The sequence below is a fragment of the Schistocerca americana genome, chromosome 1 (assembly GCF_021461395.2).
Source record: "Schistocerca americana isolate TAMUIC-IGC-003095 chromosome 1, iqSchAmer2.1, whole genome shotgun sequence".
Taxonomy (NCBI): Eukaryota; Metazoa; Arthropoda; class Insecta; order Orthoptera; family Acrididae; genus Schistocerca; species Schistocerca americana.
Genome location: NC_060119.1, coordinates 110,141,564 through 110,166,528, shown reverse-complemented (window position 1 = coordinate 110,166,528; position 24,965 = coordinate 110,141,564).

The window sequence follows — 24,965 nt, the reverse complement described above, 5'->3', positions numbered from 1 at the left end:
CATTACTCTTGATGAACTGTGGTATCGCGTTGAAGCTGCATCGGCAGCTGTACCTGTTCATGTCATCCAAGCTCTGTTTGACTCAATGCCCAGGCGTATCAAGGCCGTTATTACGGCCAGAGGTGGTTCTTCTGGGTACTGATTTCTCAGGATCTATGCACCCAAGTTGCGTGAAAATGTAATCACATGTCAGTTCTAGTATAATATATTGGTCCAATGAATACCCGTTTATCATCTGCATTTCTTCTTGGTATAAAAATTTTAATGATCAGTAGTGTATATGGTTTACATTACGTAAGTCATTTTTAATTAATCATTTCATTGCAAAGCAAATATGTTGTGTAAACACACACAGCTAAGGGCAACGTCTATTCATTAAATCTATCACTCTCATTAACTAATGTACTGTGAATTTGAATACTATTACCCCAAGCGATTCATGAAATAGTCACATAGGTAATATTACATATGCTCACATAAGTTTCTTTGTTTTTGTTTTTATGGACTACTAAATTTTTCAGTTTGCGAAGTTCACATAAATAGTACAAATATCTTTCCGCTCTGAAAATAAAAACGCATTATTAGTGCTGCACTGCCTCGTGAGTTTTCAGTAACTTCATGTCATCCATGTTCATACGCACAACCTTTTTATATCACTTTCTTTTTGCCATTTTAATAGGCAACACATAAATCTGTGCTGCAATAAGCGTCAATTTATTTTAGGTTTTCACTTGCAAATGAATCGATAAGTCTAAGTTCATCTGGAGACTCCCAATTTACTGACAGATTTGTAAAAGGTATCAAACAGGACCAGAAAGTATACAAAATTACCAGCTGTTTTGGGTAACACACCGTAAAGGTCCGTTTCCAGTATTTCTGAATTATCTTTAGGTTGGATAGTCCGCATGGGACCACGAGTAGTTACATTCGTAGCTTTCGCCTTCTGACATCTATCATACGTTTTTATTCTCTCAGATATTCTGCGGTTCATATTGTTGAAAAATTATTACTCTGCTACCTTGTCTAAACACTTTTTGGCCCACAATGACGAAAAGCTAAATGAAAATAATCGATCAACTCAGGTACATACTTCCTTGGCTACTTTACTCGCCACACTTCCTTGCCGGTATTCTTACGTGGATATGGTATGCTACCATAGATCTAATCTTTCCGCAATTTCTCATCTTTCTCATCCTGGGCATCGTAATCAGTCTTAACCAACTTCACACACCCATCTTCGTTCTAATAACGACACATATTCTTACATACATTTTCTACCTCCTTTTTTCTGTCAACTCCCTTGAAGTACATGAATTTAAACATTCCCTGTGAATTTTCCTTATTAATTATCCAACCAGGATCATATGGTAGCCTAGAAAATGCGTCTGCAACACTATCGTCTACACCCGTTTCATGACAAACTTCGTAATCGAATTGTTCCGTGTATTACACCCATCTGATCAACCGATCATGCAGCAATCTACAACTTTTTAAATACACCAAAGCCTTATGGTCAATATGCAGTATAACTTTGTACCCGATAAGAAACCTACTAATTTGTTGAGTTCTCATACGATAGTTATAGCTTCTTTTTCGGATACAGTACAACTTCTTTCGTAATTCATCCAAGTCCTACTAGCGAAAGCTATGGGTCGACAGTCCTTATTTCCATCCTCCCCCACATCTTGGAAAATGTGAACTGTGATACCATAGTCCCATGAACTGGTTCCCGATGTAAAATAGCACCGCCAAATCTGGATGATGTAAAACTGCGAGTATCGTAAGCTCTTCTTTTAATTTTTCGAACGCTAGTTGACAACCCTTTCTCCATACAAATGTACTACTATTCTTCAGTAAATTAATAACTCTGGATCATTAAAACTTGCTCCTTCGTGTAGTACAAAGGTCAATAGACATCTGCAGTTATTTTTTGATTTTCGGTGGCGAGCAGCTTCTTTTCGCCTCTGTTTTTCACAGGTCTTTTGTTGTTCCAGAAGTTGTAATAATATTTTAAATGTCATTCCTCCGTGCCTTATTGCTTGGAAATCTCATTTAACAGTCCACAATGCTCCTCCCATGAAGAGGTTGATTTTAAGAAATCGCCAACGTAAACTGTAGTTCTGGCATCAAGTTTTTTCCATAGAACGCTATCGAGTTCTCGGATGAACACTGACACACACGTGTCCAATCTCAAGCGAATGACTCTATACTGATAACATTTTCTGCAAACAAGAATGTGGTCCGTTTGCTCGATTCTTGTTCGAGGGCAATCTGCCAATAGCCGGCCGTCAGGTCGGGGTTCGTCATGTACTGTACTGTTTCAAACAGAACACGTCATTAACTTTTTCTCACAATCAACAGTTACTTTATCTTTCATCATCCAATCTATGCCGATAATAATTTCAATACATGACTAATACATCACTAAAAATCACGCTCCCATAAAATATCTTTAATACGAAACTGCACGAAGACTTGCTTCTTAATTGGTTGCTATAGACACCAGCAGCACCTATAACTTTTACATCCATAACAGCCATCTAAATGATATCTGTTACTGTTGTGATATGTTCATAAAATGATTGAGACATGACTCTAGTTTGGCTACCACTATTAATTAATACTTGAGTTTCAATTCCTCACATCTCAATAGGTATCACAATTTGCTCATAAAACTTCGATTCATTAGCTTTATCTTCCCACAACAAGTCTCACTCCAATTTCCGATCATCCCAGTTCGCCGTCCCTGCAAGTTATAAAGTGGAACGACGACTTACGTTGTTAGTAGTAAATTCACTATTGGCGACAATATTTCTGGGTTTGGCGCCTCTCTGTTTTTGGCTTCCGGACAGCTAACAAAGTGCATTCACTGTCTCTGTCAGCCCCATTTCAAGATTTGTGTTTCTTACTACAGTCCTACCACATGCTGCCAGAATACCTTGGGTCGGACAAAAAAATTTTGAAGCAAACGTCTCTCTAAGGTCCTCACCGATATCTAAATTTAAGTGCTACTACCCCATTTCCTTTGCTTTGTGCGACTAGCTCCAGGCCGAGTCACAGCGTTGGTGGGACCTCAACATCATTTCTCCTATTCCTTCGAGTCAGTGGGCCTCTCCTCTGATAGAGATTCTGACACCACACAGTGCCATGTTTCTTAGCAGTGATTTAAGCCGAAATTGAACGTACAATGTGCCATGGACTCGGATCCATTTCCGCAGAGAGAGGAGTTGTTGGCGAATTGGCAGGGGGCCAGTAATTTGTATGCAACGACTTCTGTGACGTATACCTGCAGTTGCCATTGGACGCTGATTCTTGGGATTTCTTCTTACTCAACATGCCCAATGGCTTTTATCAGTTTAATCGCTTGACGTTTGGAATATTCAAATGTGTGTGAAATCTTGTGGGACTTAACTGCTAAGGTCATCAGTCCCTAAGCTTACACACTACTTAACCTAAATTATCCTTAGGACAAACACACACACCCATGACAGAGGGAGGACTCGAACCTCCGCCGGAACCAGCCGCACAGTCCATGACTGCAGCGCCCTAGACTACTCGGCTAATCCCGCGCGGCGACGTGTGGAATCTCGTGAGCACAAGTAATTTATCAACGATATTTGGAGTAGCTGATTCAGTGCATTCTCTGATGCGTAAACTACCTTAGTGACATCTGGGTAATGGACTTTATACTCGAGGAGCATTTGTGAATTCTGCAACTGGTTTTCCAACACCTTCTCTAAAACGACCTTCGTTGGAAGCTCGATGAACGCAGTTTTATGACCTCAAAGGTGCATTTTTTGGGACATGTGCTTACCAAAGATGGCCTCGTTTAAGCCCAAGAACCTGAAGTAGCTACAGTCCTTTTTGGAGACATTTTATATCATGTTAACTTCATTAAGTTCATTCCCCAGGCCATGCACATTTGCCATTCCCTTAACCAGGTTTGCCAAATGGGTGCCAATTTCGTGTGGTCTGCAGACTTTCAATGGGCATTTCAGTCTCTCAGGGAGTGTTTGTGATCAGAACCCAGATGGGACGGAGCAACTTATATGTTATGCATCGAAAGCATTTTTGTTGTGTAACATGACTATTCACAGGTGGAAAAAGTGCCGATGGCTATTATTTAGGGCATTAAAAGTTTCACATTTTCATGTATGGAGCGAATTTGTTATTTATTATTGACCACAAGCGTCTGGTTTGCTTATTTCATCTTCGCCATAAGCTACCAATGGGGACTGCAGACTTGTTGCAGAAGTGGTCCCTCTTTCTCAGTAACTATAATTACGATATTCTTTACTATTCCATCACCAAAACGGTCAGGAAGATGCAGTATTGCTGTTGCCAGCTGCTCCCAATCCAGAGTTCAATATATCGGATACTGTAGCTTTTGCTTCATATGATACCTTGCAGCAGATATTTCTGGGTTTTCTTTTGAGACTGCTTGAGGTCTCAAGCACCAAGGCCGCTGACCTGCTTTTCTGCCAAATCGTTTCAGGTGTGAAGGCAGATTGAACGATACATACTAAATCAGGAACAGATTCTGTGTAACGTACTTCTTTTCACTGCAATATTGGCTCAGCATTGTCCAAGGGGTCCCATGCTTGCAGCAGGTGCAGGAAAGCTGTCCAGTGGTCATCCCTCCAGCCCTGCCTTCTCACATACTCCTGTTGCTGCATGCGCTTCAGCGGGTTATATGAGACACCTGGTGTGGCATAATGTCTACTGGCAAGTGACCGATTTCAATATTTGCCACCTAGTTCTTGGGACCAGTTCTGGACCAACCTTGGAATATGATGCACGTCAGTTCATGCTAAGGTTTAAACTAGAGTGAAAAAATATGTTTCTGCCTCATAATGCAAAGATGTATTATAAAGTTCTCTTGCCAAGCACCAGGGACACTCGTTAAAATGTGCAGTCCAGTGGAGTGTTTGCTTGGGTTCCAAACTCAGTGTCTCTAGTATTTGTTACACCCAATGTCGCACACCCCAACCACTATGGATAACACTGTTTTCCTCACAGGATGGCTGTTTGGACCAAGTCTTTTGGTCAGCAGAAGGGATGGCTGTAGCGTGTTTGGGTGATGGAGTTACTTGTAGTGTTGGTCAGGTGGAAGGCTCCCAATTGTGTCCACTGCCGCCCCATCTGTGCTTTCCACTATCCTGTCACCGACTACAGACTGGAGCATCAGCAGGGTTCATTCCCGTGACAACTCATGTGGAGTCCCAGAGACTGACCAGGCACCTCCTTCCCTCACTCGCCATTGCTACGTTCTCGTGGCGACAGGGCTTGCCTAGCAGTTCTTAAACTGGTTTCAACTATCACCGACCAGTCCCTCACCTCACACCGTGCTCCCGTTTTTGCATGCTAGTGTCAGTCGTATGCGATGGTTGAGCTACTGTTTATGTCTGTGCCTCGTCTCTAAACGGTGTTGAAACTCCCTGCTCATCCGTAGATTGACTTGCTCGTCGAGTTTGGATCCCTCCCCAGGGTTCAGCTCCTGGCTTGTTGTCGATCTACAGCAGTCAACTTATGTGGTTTTACTTCTAGCAGAATGTGACAGTTTGTCGCGTTGTCATACCTGGTACGTATACTAAACCTATGTACAGCAAACTCCATGAGGAAACTTTCCAACATAGACTGCGATTTGATCCCAGAACCTTGCATTTTGCCAGCGCTTCTGTTAATGTCCGAAACACCACGACACAGCTGACGACATCTCACAGCTTTAATACCATCAGCTGCCCTCTTATACCTTTCTAACAGAGTTATTGGTGGACAGAAAGGTGTGAGGGTAGGTCGTGAGTTGTACTTAGATAGTATGGTCCTTAAGAGCAACACTAAAGAAAGGTGGGTTTTGTAGGGTTCCTGTAGCAGAGCGACACGAGGTTTTAACCTCCCAGGAAGATTCAACACACACTGTAAATCCGCTGCATAGTAAAAGATTTCTTCTGCTAATATGCACAGGTCTACAGTTATTCTGTTTAAAATACCCAACTCTCGAAATAAATATCAGCTAGACAATCTTGGGTTTCCTACATGTTTTTATGGATTGAAAAATTTCTTTACACCTACTAACATGAGAATATTATTCTACAGAACTTTACTTCTCAAAGATAAGAAAATTATGTCAACATACAGGTTTGCTTTCCTTTCAGTCCTGCAATGTAGCGAACTGAAATCTGGCTGAAGTGTGTTTGAAAAGTAGAAGACTGGAATAGATCCACTCTTTAACTGTTGTTTATCTTTACTGTTCTTTATTCTACACATATGTTGTGTACATAGTTCCACGTAGTCAGTGCGTACACAACTTTCCCTCTAGAGCGCGCCCCGCTAAGCACAACAGCGCAGGCGCAGCGCTCGTCCGTCTCCGCACTACGAGATGCCGCTGCCTTAGAGATGGTCCAAATTCTGCTACCGCCGATCCGCGTATTAATATGTAACGCAGCCAACGAGATTGCTGCTAACGTAGAACCTTTTCTCATCGCAAATCACACTCATGCAGTGATACCTGAACGTGCAAGGCATTACAACGAGTGTACAGACCTCCAATGAGTCAGTCTGCATTTGTCTGCAACAGTCTGTGCCAGTCTCCATTAGTCTGTATCAGTCTATAGTCAAGTTTCAGTCTGCGCCTAATAAGATTACCATATTCCTGTACGTAGCCATGAAGATAAATGAATAGACACTTTGTCCAGTATCAGAGATATGGGAGAATAAGATTAGCATACCAGGACCAAAGGAACTTCAGACTGTCAATTGTAAACAGCATCCAGAATCAAGTTACGTAATGTCTATGCTTTTTATTATTTTAATAAATGTGTGTGAAAATTAATCAAGTTCTGTTTAAGGTTGGTCACCGTCAATCTGCTACTCTAAGCGTGCAAGTGGCATTTCTATCGTCTGACCTAACGGCAGAAGATAAACACACCACGATAAGACCACGAGACATATTGCTGACACTCGCCTACTTCGTTAGAGCGACGAGTCAAATAACCTGATGGTGTGTGTACCGAAGGTCTTGCAGTACGCACACCACAACGTAATGTACGTATTATGTATACCTCAAACTTCTACATTCCTGTCTACATTGTATTTTGCAAAATGTTGTTACTCGGTGTATAGTTTTGAGATCACAGTTGACAGCACAATGGCTATGGACACTCCATCCTAGAGTTCACATGAGCACCAATAGCTCGCACTGTAGTCACTGTGCTGCAGTCGTGGAACAAAGATGGCAATGGTAAGAAATTAAAAACTCCAAGAAGGTACTCATGGGATATTGAAGAAATAAAAAAATGTGAGATGAACACTAACACGCCTGTGTTTGAGAGAATTTTTTTTAATTCATCCAAGCTAGCGGAACTAGCTCTCATTGGCTATCAGCCCTCAAGGCGCCATTTTGGAAAGAAAGTGAACGCTCTGGATTTTGCGTAAATTAACGTCATGTTCAAGAGTATCCAAATAACGTGTTTTGGCGTGTTGTCAAGTATCCAAACGTTCTGAATTACATGTAAGTTGACGCCTTATTCAAAAGTATCTGAATTTTGCACAAGTGTTCGTGACAGAGGAAGCAACACGCTACTATTGATGTGACCGATCGCAAGGAGCAAGTGGACTTTTATTAAATCTAATAAACAGAATATAATAACACAGTTACGTTGGGATATCGGTCGACACTACTAGGTTGAACGAGGCAGTCAATAACCGATGTTGCACTGGAATGTTCTTAAGCAAACGAAATCCATGAGGTGGTGGCCAGAAGATTGCGGTAGGTTGCTTGAAGACATATCGAAGATAAGAGTCCAGTGATGTGTACAGTTGAGGTAAGGTCCATTGTGGCGGTGGCTTGAGGTTAGTGAAAGTCCACGGAGGATTAGGTGAGATACTCCTCATCGGCTTGACGATTTAGATGCAAATCCATGAGTTGTGGGCGCAGTCAGCGCAAGCCTGTAGTGTGAACTGACTGCAAATCATTCGAGCTGCATTTCATGTAGCCACTCAGTGGGAGTAATTCAGCTTGACCCTCGAGGGACACATGACTCGTGAAAGTGAGGTATGATGTTAGGAAGAACTCCACACACAGCAGGTGAAATTGTTGTTTATTGAAACAATAATAAACAACAGTTTCACCTGCTGTAAGCAGAGTTCTTCCTAACACCATGTCTTTCAACAGCTGCGGTTGCCCAGAATATAAAATAGGAAGTGAGATAGTTTCATAATGGCAGTGCTGTTTGGAGCTATGCCAGCACCTACGGCAACTACACTGGTACTATACGGTGTCTTGGCAGCTGTTACGAGCTTCGCTTCAAAATAACCTGGCGCATTTGTGTCGATTTCAGATTGTTTTTATTCTATTTCCAGAGGTAGTGTCATCAGCAGGCCAGAGCTTCGGTAACACATGGCATACGACTGTATGGTTGGTGGTTGTGTCAAAGCAATAGCCTCGAGATGCAGCATCTCTCCCCTCACGAGGGGGAGATGGTAGAGCCAATTCACAGACGTTGAGACACCTGAGGGGGAAAAGGACCCGACAGTCAGGGAAACAATCGCTGCAATGAGTGCCTGCAACAGCGGATGTTGGGCCACATGGTGTATTGGACATAAGTAGGCAGCTCAGAGTCAGTCACTATCGATGGCTCTGGCTAGGTGAAACTGGTAGGAGAAAACCTGAAAATGACAGACACATAATGTCATCATCTGGGAAAGTCGAACGGGCCGCCAAAGGCGGCGATGGAGACGGGAAGTCATCATCTTCGAATATTGATTGGGTCACCAAAGGCCATGATGGAGGTGTGACCCAGAATGGCAGGGTTTGAGTCGAAATTTCCATGAGAGGACAAGCAGAGGCCAAGGGAAGTCGATCAGGTGGGCTAAGGAGGGTGTGCAGACAAGGAAAAGCTGGACAGCAAAGGGGCTAACAGAGGTGGAGGATGCAGTGGTGGGGCCTGCAGAGGTCAGACTAGCTTCAGTGTGGCCAGTTGCAGGTGGGCTGACTGTATGTAGGCACATTGCAGTTGGACTGTCTGTGCTGGTGCCAGTGGCACTGATGCCAGAGGTGGCACTGATGCCAGAGGTGGTGCTGTTTCCAGTGGTGCCAGTGTTGGTGGTGCCAGTGCTGGTGGCGTCAGTGCCAGTGTCTGAAGGACTGGTGGCATAGGAGTCAGAATAGCTGGAGGCAGATGCATAGGCAAATGTGTTAGAGGTGGATGTGCAGAGGCAGGTGTGCTGGTGGTGCAGGTGCTGGGGGTGGAGTTGCACATGGTGAAGGTGCTGGGGGCCTAGGTGCTAGATGTATGTGGAGAAGGATATAGAACCATGGGAGAACTGAGGAGTGGTGTGAAGGACGAGGCATTTGTGAAATTTGCAAATGACCATAGAAAATTGGAGAAGTATACATGACAAGCAGTGAGACCTGTGGCATCGAGAGAGGTGGCTCAGAATGGAGAGTTGCACAGGAGCATGAACACTTGGCATTGATGGTCATGCATCAGTATGGGCACTGTTTAGAGGAGCACAGAAAGTCTCATATTAGAAATTTATTTGATCCTATTAATGAACATAGGACATGGTCACAAGTTCTTCACCAAGGTTGTGGAGCTAAAGAGCATTACAGAAAGAAGCAATGAAGTAGGTGGGGAAAAAAACTTGCTGCTGTCTACCAGACCCACTACTCTAGACATGTGAGGATGGAGAGCCCTGGCACCAACTCGACTGAATTCCTGAGCGAATAACAGCTGTGTATTTGACCCTGGGGTCTGCGCAGCATCTGAGCAGGTTGACGTCTGGAGGATAAACTTGGAGTCATGTCATAGGTGCTGTAGGCCAATCAGGTGTTGCATTACTGTGTCTAAAGTCTGTCTTGCCATATTGAAATAAAACATGAATGTTAGGAGCACACATATGCAGCGATGAATCAGCAACAGTCCGTAGTAATGGGTATGGTAAGCTATTCTGGGCAAGTAGAAAAGCATGAGAAGTCTGACAGTATGGACACCAGTCATTTTTGGGACATGATCTGTAGATCAATTATCCTCATCGTCACTGCAGCGTTCATGATCGATGGCAACAACATGGCACTACTGATGTGCTCATTTAACGAGGAACAGTTATACTTTCATTAAATCTAATAAAGAGAATATATTAACAGAGTTTCCTTAGGGTGCCAGTCAACACTGCTTTGCTCAAGCTGAAAGTCAGTCACTAATATCGTACTGGAATGTTCTTACGAGAAATCCATTAGGCAGTGGTCAGAGAAGAGCTATCGGCTGCTCAGAGATGAGAGATCAACAAGTTTGTGAGCTTAAGGACAGTTGTGGTCCAGCGATGTGATGGCTTGAGTATGGTGAGAGTCTGTGGATGCTGCTCATTGGCTTAGCTATGTAAACTGCGAATGTGAAGCTGATAGGCCCAGCTAGCATAAGCCAGAGTGTGAACTGAGTGCAGGATGGTCAGTCAGCATCTTAACTACCCACGTGACTGAAAAATACCAGCTAGGTACTTCAGGACCACGTGACTGCCAGAAGCTAGGTGATGCTGCACTGGTAGCACTGTTTGTGACGATGTTCATGACACTGTATCTTGGCAACGGCTGGAGTATCAGTTAAAAACGAGCAGACATGTTTATGTTGATGTGAGATTATTTTCATTCTATATCCAGAGACGGTATAATTACTGACATGGAGCTTCAACAACGTATGGTTTGTGGCTGTATTACAGGTCTGAGCATGTAAATTGGCGCCATCTTCATATGTATTCAAACGATCTGAATTTTGCAAAAGTTAGTGCGAAATTAAAAAGCACCCAAATGACTGAACTCTGCATAAATTAGCACCTGATCAAAAAAACCATTCGAACGACAGTTTTTCTTAAATTTTCGCCATGTTAAAGAGTCTCTGAACATTTTGAATTTTGTGTAAATTAGCGTTATTTTTTTCAGAATATCTCAACAGTTCGAATTTTGCATAACTTAGCACCATGTTCAAAACTATATGAATGACTTACACTTTGGATAAATTGGCATAATGTTCAAAAGCATCTGTACAATCCTAAATATGTGCGAATTGGCGTAATGATCAAATACATCTGATCAGTCTGAATTTTGTGTGCGCTGGTGTCAGGTTCAAAACTACCAGAATGACCTGCAATGTGTGCAGATTGGCGAAAAGTTCAAATGTATGTGAGTGACCTCAGTTTTGTATAAATGACCTCCATGTTCAAAGAATCTAAATTATCTTAATTTTATACAAGTTATCGCTATATTCAAAGGTGAGCAAACGATTTGATTTTTGTGTAATTTGGCCCCATGTGCCAAAATAACGAAACAACCTGAATTGTGTGCAAATTTACATCATGTTCAAATGTATCCTAACGATGTGAATGTCGTGTAAGTAGGTGTCATTTCAAAAGTAGCTGAACAATCTGGATACTGCATACGTTGACAACATGTCGAAAGCATCCTGACAATCTGAAGTTCCCATAAACTGTCATAGTGTTCAAAAGTATCTAAAAGATGTGCTCGATTTTTTAATAACACTACATAATCAACCATTATACTGCTTAGTTAATGGATACAGGTTAAAAATATAACTGATGCTTGTCAAAATAAATCTTGGTGTACCTGTAACCCATTTTGGAAAGCATCAAAAATTATGTTATACAGCTAACACTACTCATAAATTCATTTGAGTCACCTCAGCAAAATATGATCATTCCTTGCAAACATCAGCACCTCTGAACTTTCTCACTAAGTGTCCTACTTGTTGCAACAAGTCTTGTCTTTCTGGCATCTGCAGGTCTGAAATTCGTGACTAATCACTTTTGCCGTTTTGATAAAGTTTGAATTTGTCAGACCACGTCTGCACAAGATGTAACTAGTTCGAACCTGATGACACACCAAAAAAATAGGTAACAGAAGAAGGAAGAGCCACGCTTGCCAAATTATTTACGCTGAGCCATGATAGCGGTCATTCAACCCTATCATTGTACCTGTGTGCCCCAACATGTAACGACGACTTATTATTATTAATAATCTTATATCTTTCACCTACTGGTTGCTTGCTGTAACTTAACAATCCTTTTCGCATTCTGTGTTGCAGAATTTGAAGTAGTTGGAGGGCAGAGAGCGGTGGCTGTCCTCTGTGTAAGGAAAAAGGTTCCCAATCAGGGCAGTAGTTAAAAAAGACTGCAGAAGGCCGAAGACTATTTTGAGTTTTCATGAACTCTGGACAAGTCTGAAGTGGCGGAACATTTACAGTTGTTTCCATAAATACTAATATAGCAGTATTTATAGATAAACACCATACCTCTAAATTTGTGCTAGTGAAGTGTCTTACAACAACAGTGGAAGACCACGGAATATGGGTTAGTCAAGTGTCTTGCAGAAATAGTGCTCGAGCATTCTGAGAGCGAGTTTAATAATTCTGTGTGCTCTCTGTTTTGTCTGTTGTTTGCAGTAATGGGTTAATCCTCTACAAAGTGGGTCCAGTTAAATCCAACCAATGATCTGGAATGGGTTTCTGCTAAATTTGCCATTGAAGGTCATATGTACTCAGGTATGGTAGCTAATCGGCTTGGGTGTAATGACCCTAATTGAACACTTGTGTCCACATTTTTAAACACAGAGCATATCAAAATAATCAACCTATTAAAATCAATATTTCATCATTCTCGAACTCTTCTTGCCCTATTCACATGAAGCTAAAGACAAGTTCCTACATAAATTTAAGTTAAATACCATTCCAAATTAGTGACGAGTGATACTCAACTGATGTCAGTAATGAGCTTTTAAAGAAAATGGACACTTTTCAGGAGAGAGAGTCTGGCAGGGCAACAAAGGAAATAGTTCAAATTCATCTTAAAGAAAATAAAGGGTTTTATGGAGGACTATACAAGAACTGTCAATGGTGGTAGCAAAGAAAATTGCAACATTAAATGGTCACTCAAGAACAACGCCTGTATCAAACAGTCAGTTCTGTCTGATTTGCATCCTGTAAATCAGCATCGCAACGTATGTCCAGCTATTGGCCGTATTGCCCGTAAGTAAATAAATTAAGTTTTGTAACGTACTCTTTCCTAAAAAGGTGAAGCATGTTCACATTTTCGAAAAGCACAACGCTAGCGTTTCAATTAATGCCCTGGCATCCAGTATTTTGATTGAGTGGATGGCCATAGACGACAGTAAAGACGAGAAATAATTTCGAATTTTACCATTATATCTCTCGAAACCCCATCAATCGCAAGATACACACAAATCTATTTATGTTGCAGGTCGCTAATACAAATACGTACCATTTCTATTGCATAAAAACCTTTCAAGGCTAGCATATAGTAGCATTACTGATCATCTATATTCGGTTGTACTATACGATAACTGTTTGTGTTACTTTCATTCTAAATATAAGTTGATAGCACATTTAGCTGATTGTTCACAATTCACAGCATGCCGCTGCAAGTGAAAAAACAGTTAATAAAATTCGACTGATGTAACAAAGAATTAAAACGGTCACTGGTCATTTATACAGACATTGAATGCTTGCTGCAAGTAGGTTTTAATAACGAAATACATGTGCACATGTGTACAAACTGCATGCAGGCGCATTCTGTGTGTACTGCAGTTACGGTGACGAATACTTAGAGCTTCAGTTGCCCCAGCATGCAGAGTGCGTGGAACGATTTAGCAAACAGCTGTACAACAGTACTGAGCATATAATTTGTTGCAAAACAAGCAGATTATTATTAGTAGTAGCGGAAGAAGTCTTTCAAACAGCAAAAATTTTTCACATCTGCAACCAACACATTAAGCAAACATGTGAAATAGAGTGACCATTGTCTTACACGCAGATTTCGTGTAGCCACATATGATAGATGCAGTTTCAGCTACAAACCACATTTTACGTTACCGATTATGTTTCACAATCTAATGAATTACAATTTTATAATTATGGAGCTACGCAAGTGAGTGGAAGGAAAGACTGAAATAAATCTGTGCAATGTATTTGCGACTGCAACAAGCAAGAAAAATATTAATCTTTCACTAAAGTAATTCCAGTGGGCTATCATAGTGATCACCCCCCCATAAACCATGGACCTTGCCGTTGGTGGGGAGGCTTGCGTGCCTCAACGATACAGATAGCCGTACCGTAGGTGCAACCTCAACGGAGGGGTATCTGTTGAGAGGCCAGACAAACGCATGGTTCCTGAAGAGGGGCAGCAGCCTTTTCAGTAGTTGCAGGGGCAACAGTCTGGATGAATGGCTGATCTGGCCTTGTAACATTAACCAAAATGGCCTTGCTGTTCTGGTACTGCGAACGGCTGAAAGCAAGGGGAAACTACAGCCATAATTTTTCCCGAGGGCATGCAGCTGTACTGTATGATTAAATGATGATGGCGTCCTCTTGGGTAAAATATTCCGGAGGTAAAATAGTCCGCCATTCGGATCTCCGGGCGGGGACTACTCAGGAGGACGTTGTTATCAGGAGAAAGAAAGCTGGCGTTCTACGCATCGGAGCGTGGAATGTCAGATCCCTTAATGGGGCAGGTAGATTAGAAAATTTAAAAAGGGAAATGGATAGGTCAAAGTTAGATATAGTGGGAATTAGTGAAGTTCAGTGGCAGGAGGAGCAAGACTTCTGGTCAGGTGAATACAGGGTTATAAATACAAAATCAAACATGGGTAATGCATTAGTAGGTTTAATAATGAATAAAAAATAGGAGTGCGGGTAAGCTACTACAAACATCATAGTGAACGCATTATTGTGGCCAAGATAGACACGAAGCCCACGCCTACTACAGTAGTGCAAGTTTATATGCCAACTAGCTCTGCAGGTGACGAAGAAATTGAAGAAATGTATGATGAGATAACAGAAATTATTCAGGTAGTGAAGGGAGACGAAAATTTAATAGTCATGGGTGACGGGAATGCAAAAGTAGGAAAAAGGAGAGAAGGAAACATAGTAGGTGAATATGGATTGGAGCTAAGAAATGAAAGAGGAAGCCGCCTGGTAGAATTTTGCACAGAGCGCAACTTAATCATAGCTAACATTTGGTTTAAGAATCATGAAAGAAGGTTGTATACATGGAAGAACCATGGAGATACTGAAAGGTATCAGATAGATTATATAATGGTAAGACAGAGGTTTAGGAACCAGGTTTTAAGTTGTCAGACATTTCCAGGGGCAAATGTGGACTCTGACCACAATCTATTGGTTATGAACTGTAGACTAAAACTGAAGAAACTGCAAAAAGGTGGGAAATTAAGGACCTGGATAAACTGAAAGAACCAGAGGTTGTACAGAGTATCAGGGAGAGCATAAGGGAACAATTGACAGCAATGGGGAAAGAAATACAGTAGAAGAAGAATAGGTAGCTTCGAGGGATGAAATAGTGAAGGCAGCAGAGGATCAAATAGGTAAAAAGACGAGGTGTAGTAGAAACCCTTGGGTAACAGAAGAAATATTGAATTTAATTGATGAAAGGAGAAAAAATAAAAATGCAGTAAATGAAGCAGGGAAAAAGGAATACAAACTTCTCAAAAATGAGATCGACAGGAAGTGCAAAATGGCTAAGCAGGGATGGCTAGAGGACAAATGTAAGGATGTAGAGACTTATCTCACTAGGGGTAAGATAGATACTGCCTACAGGGAAATTAAAGAGACCTTTGGAGAAAAGAGAACCACTTGTATGAATATCAAGAGCTCAGATGGAAACCAGTTCTAAGCAAAGAAGGGAAAGCAGAAAGGTTGAAGGAGTATATGGAGGGTCTATACAAGGGCGATGTACTTGAGGACAATATTATGGAAATGAAAGAGGATGTAGATGAAGATGAAATGGGAGATACGATACTGTGTGAAGAGTTTGACAGAGCACTGAAAGACCTGAGTCGAAACGAGGCCCCGGGAGTAGACAACATTCCATTAGAACTTCTGATGGCCTTGGGAGAGCCAGTCCTGACAAAACTCTACCATCTGGTGAGCAAGATGTACGAGACAGGCGAAATACCCTCAGACTTCAAGAAGAATATAATAATTCCAATTCCGAAGAAAGCAGGTGTTGACAGATGTGAAAATTACCGAACTATCAGTTTAATAAGTCATGGATGCAAAACACTAACACGAATCCTTACAGACGAATGGAAAAACTGGTAGAAGTCGACCTTGGGGAAGATCAGTTTGGATTCCGTAGAAATATTGGAACACGTGAGGCAATACTGACCATACGACTTATCTTAGAAGCTAGATTAAGGAAAGGCAAACCTACATTTCTAGCATTTGTAGACTTAGGGAAAGCTGTTGTCAATGTTGACTGGAATACTCTCTTTCAAATTCTGAAGGTGGCAGGGGTAAAATACAGGGAGGAAAAGGCTATTTACAATTTGTACAGAAACCAGATGGCAGTTATAAGAGTCGATGGACATGAAAGGGAAGCAGTGGTTGGGAAGGGAGTGAGACAGGGTTGTAGCCTATCCCCGATGTTATTCAATCTGTATATTGAGCAAGCAGTAAAGGAAACAAAAGAAAAATTTGGAGTAGGTATTAAAATCCATGGGGAAGGAACAAAAACTTTGAGGTTCGCCGATGACATTGTAATTGTCAGAGACAGCGAAGGATTTCGAAGAGCAGTTGAACGGAATGGACAGTGTCTTGAAAGGAGGGTATAAGATGAACATCAACAAAAGCAAAACGAGGATAATGGAATGTAGTCGAATTAAGTCGGGTGATGCTGAGGGAATTAGATTAGGGACTGAGACACTTAAAGTAGTAAATGAGTTTTGCTATTTGGGAAGCAAAATAACTGATGATGGTCGAAGAAGAGAGGATAAAAAATGTAGACTGGCATTGGCAAGGAAAGCGTTTCTGAAGAAGAAAAATTTCTTAACATCGAGTATAGATTTAAATGTCAGGAAGTCGTTTCTGAAAGTATTTGTATGGAGTGTAGCCATGTATGGAAATGAAACATAGACTATAAATAGTTTGGACAAGAAGAGAATAGAAGCTTTCAAAATGTGGTGCTACAGAAGAATGCTGAAGATTAGATGGGTAGATCACATAACTAATGAGAAGGTATTGAATCGAATTGGGGAGAAGAGGAGCTTGTGGCACAACTTGACTAGAAGAAGGGATCGGTTGGTAGGACACGTTCTGAGACATCGAGGGATCACCAACTTAGTATTGGAGGGCGGCGTGGAGGGTAAAAATCGTAGAGGGAGACGAAGGGATGAATACACTAAGCAGATTCAGAAGGATGTAGGCTGCAGTAGGTACTGGGAGATGAAGAAGCTTGCACAGGATAGAGTAGCGTGGAGAGCTGCATCAAACCAGTCTCAGGACTGAAGATCACAACAACAACATCATAGTGATGTAAAATTTCAGACTACAGATTTCTTTAACTTTCTCTAGCAAAATGTTTAATATTTTTAAAACCTGATGAGTTGAAATTAACGAGAGACTATTTCCCCAACAGCAAGCTGTTTAATTTAATCAGTAAGAAAGGTGTTTTTCCTTATGAACCTGTAAGTAACTAATGCATTTTTCTGTAAGAATTGTTGCCGCCAGTTAAGGCATTGATGAGCAATATAATAGCAATCGAAGAAATTAATTGTTGTGGAGCATGTGAACTGTGGAGTCTATATGAATGTAACATGTTAGGAGATCATTCTGACTTATATTTGAATACCTATATCTTGTAGAGATGCACATATGGCCACTCACTGATTTTTGTGATTTTGGCTTTGAGCATGCGTTACCGATACACTCGATTTTTGAACTTTCCCTATTGCATGAAAATATCATTTATCGCGTACACTGACGTGGATCATTGCAGAGTAATGTGTTTAAAAGATCTTCATCAAACCCTGAATGTCTTGAGCCACTAATGTCAAAACGATCCTCCTTAAAATGAGAAAACCACTTTCTTTCCGTGTTCTGTCTAGCGGCATTATCCCCGCACACGGCGAAAATGTTTCTGTCTGCCCACGCTGCTGTCACCCCTCTACTGAATGCAAGGAAAAGACTATGTCGCAAATGTTCCGATTTCTCCGCTTGCAATGCTATTTCCTAGCATCAGTAGCTCCAGTCACTGTCTACAAATGACAGAATGACAGTATGTATCTCAAATAGCAATAAAGAACAACAAATAAAAAAGACATTCGATAAATAAACACATAGCAACCAGAATACCAACATGCAAAATAAAAGCAATATAAAGTTATCACCGTCCTAACATGTACATTTAAGCTAAATGTTGTGAATGTAGAAAAGACATGGAATAAAAGTGTAAACTGTATGCTGCGGGTATAGAAAATGAGGTCAACTGAGAACTGTCTCCTATATGTTGCAGATGGATTGTTTGTCGTCTGAACTTCTATACCAGAATATTCCATGTCCTTGAGTAAGGCATAGAAGATAATAAAGAAGTGAAGTTTACTTACCGGCTGTACGGTATCTGACATTGACAGTGAAATATAAGACAAAGTAATGGTCCATCTCTAAAGGATGACTATTGTAGTTCTGTTTATGATTCGCAACCAATGCAGGGTTATTGGTTCGCGAAATATAAAATAATTTTCAGAAGTAAATGTGAAAATAATAGTTACTCTAGAGAGACTGTACTATAGTGTCTGAACACTCTGTACCTTTTTAAGTGTTCAGTAAGTACCAAAATATTCATTATAATGAACTGTTTTTGACTCATTACAATAGACTATTTGATCGTTACATGAAAGGTATCGAGTATGGGCAGTTTTCTACAGTTTCGTTTGATACTTGTCTGTAATGCTGCAATGTATAGAAAGGCGATTTGATGCAGTGTCATGCGGTCTACATTTTGAGAAATTATACACACAATTTTTGACCCTTTAAAGCAGATTGTGGCACATGCACTCTCAAATTCTGGTGTAGAATACCGTTTTAAGATCCAGTAGCTGCAACGCACTGTTAAGTTATGCCTACATACACTATCAGAGTCTGTGGGAATAACACTGACATAAACAATGGGTAGAGGTGTCTGTTTATGTGTTTACGTATTTTTGATGTGAAAATACTGTATTGTCAATATCTTCAGTGTTTTTGATACATGATGCAGATTGTTTGGATGCCTCTCCCCAGCAGGCAAAATTCAGATCTTTCAGAAACATTTGAATTCTTTAGAAAATTTAGATAGTTCGGGTAATTTTGAATACGATGAAAAATTACGATTGGTCGGATACTTTTGATCATGACATCAGTTTTTTGCAGAGCAAGACGTTCGGTTATTGTTGACATTGTCAGTTACATTCCGTATTAATGGCTGGTAAAACACTGGGCGGCGACTGGCTGAGCGAAATACGTTTGTGTGTGTGTGTGTGTGTGTGTGTGTGTGTGTGTGTGTGTGTGAGTGTGTGTCTGTGTGTGTTTGTGTGTATGTGCCTGCGTGCGTGTGCGTGTGTGTATGTGTGTGTGTGTTGTGTGTTGTGTGTGTGTGTGTGTGTGTGTGTGTGTGTGTATGTATGTGTGTTGTTGGCGAGGCGAAATTGTTGCTGACGACGCGTTGTATCAGGTTACTGATGACATAAAATCTCGCCACATCATGTAGAGAACACACGCTAGTGACATAATGCGTCCAAGGTCAATGAGCGCATGTGATTTCCCAATTGGTCAAGTTCCGTCAAAGTAGTTTGGAATGACAATATCCTTACAGGTAATGTGCTCTGCTAACTTGCTTTTTGTGTATTTGGAGACTCCTTACAGTATTTAATACACTCTGCACAGGGTCACTGAACATTTTGTAAGCTATGAGAACAACGTTTGGATTTGTTTGACTTAGTGTTCTGTCATGAAACACACCTCAATCTCTTTTATGTTAAAAATGTATAAAAATATGTGAATAGGAGATCTAAGAATACGTAACCTAATGCCGTATGAGGGACGTTGATTCAAGTTCATTACGTCATTATTTATGTATTTAGTGACAGATTATTCGATTTATGATTTCATCTCAACATTAATTGCATTGATGCGGTCTTGTTTTGTTTTGCTTAAAAACACCAGCCATATGGACAGCTGTTGCTATTCCCACTCTAGCTGAAAGAGTTTGATGCAGTAGAGGAAGCCAAGGAGAGGGGAGGGGTTAAAATCAAGCCGGTCAGAATACTAATAATGATTCGTTAAGATGATAAATTGTGAAGTACATTATTTTTTTTTCATAATATAAATGAATTTTACTCTAATGCAGTCCGTGAATTCAACTGTTCCAAGCTTGTCACGTAAGCTGTGAACTGATGTTAAATCAAATTAACCGACTGTATAATGGACACAGTAAAACCAACCGCAGAATATTAACAGCAAGGTTGCACAGTATGGGCACAACAAAACGTAAAGTCAGCTTCCTTAAACAAAAGACAATAGACTGACTAGAGGCAACAGCTGGGCTCAAATCCTCGTGTTAATTTAGATTTTCCGTGATTGCCCTAAATAGTTTAAGGTCAACGGCTGCGTGATTCCTTTGAAAAAGACGTGGCACATTTCACGCGCTGTCGCTGCCTAAAACAAATTCACGCTCTGTCTCTAATGACCACGTCGTCGACAAAGGATCAAAGAATAATTTTTTTCATTCTGGATTAGAAACAGAAAATTTCAACGGTGATTTCAAACACATCGAAAGATTAGTGATTTTATATAGATTCACTTTGATACTTAGTTAACGCGACAAGAAAGCTGGCGATGCTACTGAACATTTCACTTGTTTCTAGGTGTTACGCTGACGTATATACCCGAGGTGGGCTGGCTGATGCCTGCCACGCATTTATTTGGTAAATCAATGCTACATCAAAAGCTCTGAAATGAGTTGGTGCAGTATTGCACGGTGGTTATAATTAAACTATTGATACTTTAGATGGCCTCCATGTCAACCGAGTGATCGTAGTAAAACGAAACGTTTTAGAAACATTTGTAAGGACATGCGGGAGAGAAATAACGAACAAACCGTTGAATGAATCACATTTTAATTTCTACATGAGAGGTTAACATTTGCTAACTGCTTACCATGTTTAAGTTCCAGGTCACAAACATTGCTCTATGTGACGACGAACTGCAAACACAACCGACTGGAACAGCACTAGAGATAACCATTTCACAGTTACTCTCAGCGATTTTCATTTCTTGTGATGCAGCTTCTGCACTACTTGAAGATCGCACGTTGCACCCAACATTCTCAGCCATGGCAACAATAACCTCTTCAACAATTTCTGGCAAAATTGGCCGTCGGCCTCTCCCAGGAGCAATTCCAAATTCGCCAGTTAATTCGAACACCAGAATCATGTTCTTCAACCCCCGCTGCGGAAAGAACACCTCTCCGTATTCCTCTAATGCGCCGATACTTACGAAGAGCAGGAGCACTACTTCTTCTGTTTTGTTAAAACAGCTTGACAAGTAAAGTCCTATTCACCTTACCCAGACCATGTTGACTCTCTGCAACTGTAATGCACTCTAATGCTTCTGTTTGAACCTTACGACGCCGTACCAGTACCGAATCGTAACGGCAAGTCATTACACTAACTACTAACAACGCAAATCCTGCAACGTACAGTGTCCACATCATTCCTATAAAGTTGGATATTCTTACGGTAAATAGTTTTCCGTCTACACTCGTTCAAGTAGCGAAAGTTTAATTGCAACCATCCTGCACAACGTGTAGGGCTCCAGCTGGAAATTCAGGTTTATTTTCATTGTGATAATACTAAAATTTTTTTTTCGACACACCTGTTCGATCGCGTTAATACACTACTGGTAGCCAAGAGCATCCTTTGGGCTTCCGCAGATTGAGTACACACGTTAATACAACCTAACATATTGTAAATTATTTTCGTCATTGATACGTGCGCCGCTCATGTTAAATTAGTGTGAAGCTGCCCACGAAAGTCTGCAATTATATTTTCCCTAACAGCTGCCTTTCTAAACATATTCGATTTCCGGTGATAGATGGTAGATCGTGTCGCTGGGAGCTGTACCCACTACTTGAATGTAATGAAGCCGGGTGTATAGTAATTCCAACGTATTCCACATTTCCTACCATAATTAAGTTTTACAAGTTCCCCTACAATTACGGCGACTGCCGTTTCAAATTACCTGTCTCAGAGTGCAAGGGAAAACACTGTCCCATCGTAAGCTTTAATGAAAGACGGTGGGATTAATTACACATTTTTCAGCCAATGAACGTGCGGCGCCACCTTTGCCCTTGCATAAGAGCGAAAGATAGGCATGCGCACCAAGTCGTCCATAATTAACTTACGGGGATCGTTTTCAGGTCAATGGAGAAAACTATGCTTTCGACAGTGTCATAATCGAAATTACAAAGTAACTTTCCACTTTTAGCGCACAAGATTGTGTAAAATTGTAGAGGAGTCTGTTTCGCAATGTCTGTTCATTTCTTTTTTGTGACAGAATCCTTGAGATATACGCAGGTTAATAAGTGATGCGTTTAGTGTACTGTTGACATTTGGTTATGGATTCTGCCACTTTCTGATCTTGATTTATCTTCAGTTCTTCGGGTGACCTTAACAAGACGATCTGTTAGTAATGTGGGTTTGTTAAATGTATTAGCAACACCTACCATCGTTTCATGCGATTCTGCTGTATCGTGTTGTGTTTGATTCAATTGTAATTTGACAGTTCTCGAAACGAACTACGTAAAACACTGTTTCAGGGGCTTAATTGTGTTTACCGAATGGTGGCGTCCATTTAGTTATTTCCTTCTTGTAATATGCAACATATTTGAAGAGTTCGGCTGCAAGTAAAAGTGAGGAAGAAGTTGGTTGTTTGGACAAACTGCACAGTAAAGTTTCAATAAAATCTCACAAATAAAATATTTCTCTTACACGTAAAACGATTTTTTTATGCGGACAAGTCGTTATTTTCAAATATACCTAACAGTTACTACATATTTTAAAATGGTAAATTCTACACAAAATTTTAGTCTTAAAAATTCGTCAGTGGGTAATTAATGTTGCTTGAAAACTGAGAACGCTTAACATGGGGTAGCACTGACTTATCACACTTTACTCGCCGGGCGAATTAACGAAATTTGCTTCAAAACCTCTCATAAATACAGAGTTAATAATCCGAACTGGTTCAGTTTTTCATATTAAGGTTTGCATTAACACGATTTACGCAAATAAAGTATAACAATCTCAAAAATTAATCATACTTTAGCACAAAACGAAATCAAGTGTGTAGACAATGTTAAGGATGTGCCTTAATATTTCTCTCACCACCCTATTACGTAAACGGTCGTAACCGACGGCAGTGGACAAACGGTTTTCCCTTACATAAATAAATAATCACATTTATTTGATTAGCAGGAACGTTTGAAGTATATCTGCATTCAGGAAAGTTTTTAGGATCTTTATCTGAGTGGTAATTGTCCACATTATCCTCAGCTTCGTTCAGATCGTCCCGGAAATGCATTTTTCTGATAAACAAACTGTACGCATTACTACTATTGGCAGCAATGTTTTTGGTACCGTGTTTGGTATCCTGTCAAAGTGGTCATCAGCGATCAAATAGAATTTGAGAAAGGGCTCTATCTTGGTTTATAATGGAACTGTCAACCAATATAAATAAAGCAAATCACTGACCATGTCTTACATGCAGTGACTTTGTTTCTCATCAACTATTTCCTGCCAATGTTTACAGTCGGCATCTTCATTCATCATCTATCTTAGACGTGTTTTTCTTTTACATAAAATATGTGTTTGGTAATCTGGATGGAGAGATAAAGGAATCGTTATAACAGTAAAACACCAATAAGAAGCACATTTATTATGGCTCTCTACACAAACCAATTTCATTGTGATTTTCCGTGTAACACTTTGAACATTACTAATACCTTAAGGCAATTATAGTGTTCAAAGCACCTATGTAGTTAATTCAGTGTATTTACTGTGAACTACGGAACGCACTGAAGGAAAAAATGGTTCAAATAGCTCTAAGCACTATGGGACTTAACATCTGAGGTCATCAGTCCCCTAGACTTAGAACTACTTAAACCTAACTAACATAAAGACATCACACACATCCATGCCCGAGGCAGGATTCGAACCTGCGACCGTAGCAGCAGCGCGGTTCCGGACTGCAGCGCCTAGAACCGCTCGGCCACAGTAGCCGGCACAGTGAAGGAACTGACCATTACAAGGCTTACGGTGTAACTAACGTATATAAAATTTTAGATAAAGTGTGACTTCCAGTAAAGGTATTCAAATCATCTGACGTGCATCATGAAGCGAATGAATGATACCAGCTTGATACAACTTTATAAATAATATTCTTTCTGAATCAAGTACAATATCCTGGGTGTCGCTGGATGTTTAGTTATCTGAAAATGCTGTTACGAAGACAATGCTGCTATATATTTATCGAATAATCTAAGTACAACACTACTTCAGAGGCGCAGTTGTGTTTACCGAGTAGAAATGTCTTGTTTGAAGAAGTAATCCAAATATTCTCCTCAGTTTATTAGAGGAACCACGAAAATTGTGGTTCAGGATGACCTCGTAGAAGCTCCAATTTTGCGTTCAACAAGAAACGAGTTACAATATCCCTTGCGAAACGCAGTAGCCCACGTTACCAATAGCTGTAACACTGCTTCTTATGGCCCATTGCTATTGGTCATCGAAGAACGTTTCTTTTTCTTGCAATGGCTCGATGTTACTCGACGCCCTATCGCCCAATTACCCTCGGTAGCTAACTATTCTACGTGGAAGTACAAATAATATTAAAAAATTAGTAATTTCACATAGAAAATTTACCTGTAATGGTTCACGGTGCTTACAGAGTGATTTTTATGTCATGCTGACACTGCTATTGCATAAATGTACTACAAATGATATTATTTGTTCTTTTATTATGTATTATCTTTTTTCCTGAATAGTCTGCCACGTTTAAGCACTTCATGGAGTAAATAAAACTTAAAACTGAACAGTAAACTGAGACTGTTTC